Here is a 2,297-nt window from a genome sequence, read left to right as displayed (position 1 = left end):
ATGATGTGATTAAGAATACCATATAATGATCTATCTATGCTAGGACGTCCCTTCACAGAGTTTACATACTCTGACTTAGTACTTATGATCGCCATCAGAGTTAGAGTCATTTCTACCTGTGCAAGTAGGGAATGCTTCTTCTAGGGTTTGCCGTCCCCTCCCGTTTCACATGTGCCCACAGACGGCAGTCGTGTTCCTTAGGGTCTTCTTCGGTCAGCTCTTTTTCAGTCGTGTTTTCGAGTTCCTTACACTCCAGTTAGTTCACTGATATCTTATGGTTGAGAAATTTGTATTCCCACTTTTTGCATTATTATCATTATGAATCTAGCCATGTTGTAAATGATGAAATTCAAGTTTAAAACTTTTTCTGTTATGCAAAAATGTTTGTGGCATTGAAAATATTGCTTTCTGTAGTTTTGTTTAAAAAATATTCTTGTCTTTCCTTAGAACCAATATTTTATCTGGATGATATTTTTCTCACTTCAGTATTTCTTTCAAAATTGGTATGACTTATTTAGAGCATGTGCTATTATTCTAAATTAAATCCTTGTAAATATAAGAATAGTTGGTAGACTTGTTATTGTAACCCAGTACGGATTTAGAGCACATTTGAGGTGTGACACCACATTTATGACTGTTTGTGTGTGCGTACTTTTACTAATGATAGTATGTGCAAAAAAATTGTAAAAGTGGTATCATATGTCAAATGCATTCTAAATAGAGACTGCCTGTATGCCATTTAAATAGCTGGCTCATAATCCTGGGAATTTATCTTATGGCCCTCTATATTTTTGGACTTATATTTTCTCCTTCCTTGGCTTACTTCCTTGAGTTCTTGCAAAGCATTTACCAATAACTTAATAAAAGCAAGGTGAATTTTTTATCAGTTTATTCCAAGCTTGACTATCTGAAAATGTATTTCCACTATCACATGATTTGATTATTTTCTTGGGTGTTAAATATATTTTAGGAATTTTTTGTCTTCAATTTTTTAAAACTATCGCTCAATTTCCCTTGAATTTCCAATGATGAGGCGTTCACCAGCATTCTGATTATCCATTCGTTTTAGAGATTTGCACACACAGATTTCTTGTTCACAACAAAGGATTTTTCCCTTAAGGGACTTTTGGCAATGTGGAAACACTTTTCTGTTATTACAAAAGTGACTGACTAATGCTACTGGTATCTAGTGGGTAGAGACCAATGATACTGTGAAATATTCCACAATGCACACGATAGCTTCCTCCAACAAAGATTGCTGCTAATTGTCCTTGAGTCAACTCTGGCTCAGAGTGACCCTGTGTACCACAGAATGAAACCACACTATCTGCTCCTAAGCCCTTCCCACAATCCTTTGTTACCCTTGAACCCATTGTTGCAGCCACTGTGTCGATCCATTTTGGTAAGGTTCTTCCTCTTTTGCACTGACCCTCTGCTTTACCAAACCTGATGGCCTTCTCCAGAATTCTGGTATCTGCTATCTCCTGATGACATGTCCAGAGTACATGGGATGAAGTCTCACCATCTTGGTTTCTAAGGACATTCTGGCTACTTCCTCTAAAACAGATGTTTGTTCATATATATATTCAATATTCGTGGCCAACACTATAATTCAAGTGCATCAATTTGTCATGATTCTTCTTTTTCATTGTCCACTTTTCATATGCATACAAAGTTATTTAAATGCCATAGCTTTTAGTCAGGTGTACCTTCAGGCTTGAAGGTGACATCTTTCTTTCAAATACTATAAAGAACCCTTTTGATGCAGACTTTCCCAGTGCCCTATGTCATTTAATGTTTTCTCTACCGTGTTCATGGGCACTGATGGTGGAGCCAAGTCACATCATATGCTTAATGACTGCAACATTTTCTCCTTTTATTGTGGATTTTGAAAAAACATTAAGCATTTTGACAAACCATTTTGGTCCAGTTGTGAGGATTGTTTTTTAATTAATTTAATTTAATTTTTGTATATAAAGCTCTTTATTTTATTTATTTTTAAAGATCGTTTTATTGGGGGCTCTTACATCTCTTGTTATAATCCATACATCAATTATATCAGACATATTAGTACATACATTGCTATCATTCTTTTCTAGACATTTACTTTCTATTGAGCCCTTGGGATCAGCTTCTCTCCTTTTTAAAAAATCATTTTATTGGGACTCATACAACTCTTATCACAATCCATACATACATCAATTGTGTAAAGCACATTTGTACATTCATTGACCTCATCATTCTCAAAACATTTGCTCCCCACTTAAGCCGCTGGATCAGCTCCTCATTTTTTCCCT

The 2,297-nt window shown here is 35.5% G+C and overlaps 1 protein-coding gene across 1 annotated transcript in view; it reads left to right on the top strand.

The window, feature by feature from the left end:
- The window catches only part of LOC105978611 (protocadherin beta-14-like), a 12,661-nt gene that overhangs the window by 2,659 nt on the left and 7,705 nt on the right, over positions 1-2,297 (top strand). The window lies entirely within an intron of this gene.

This window comes from Echinops telfairi, unplaced genomic scaffold (genome assembly GCF_000313985.2).
Source record: "Echinops telfairi isolate 266 unplaced genomic scaffold, ASM31398v2 ScPeMD7_7469;HRSCAF=8507_0, whole genome shotgun sequence".
Lineage (NCBI taxonomy): Eukaryota > Metazoa > Chordata > Mammalia > Afrosoricida > Tenrecidae > Echinops > Echinops telfairi.
This window is presented reverse-complemented; position numbering and strand designations above follow the sequence as displayed.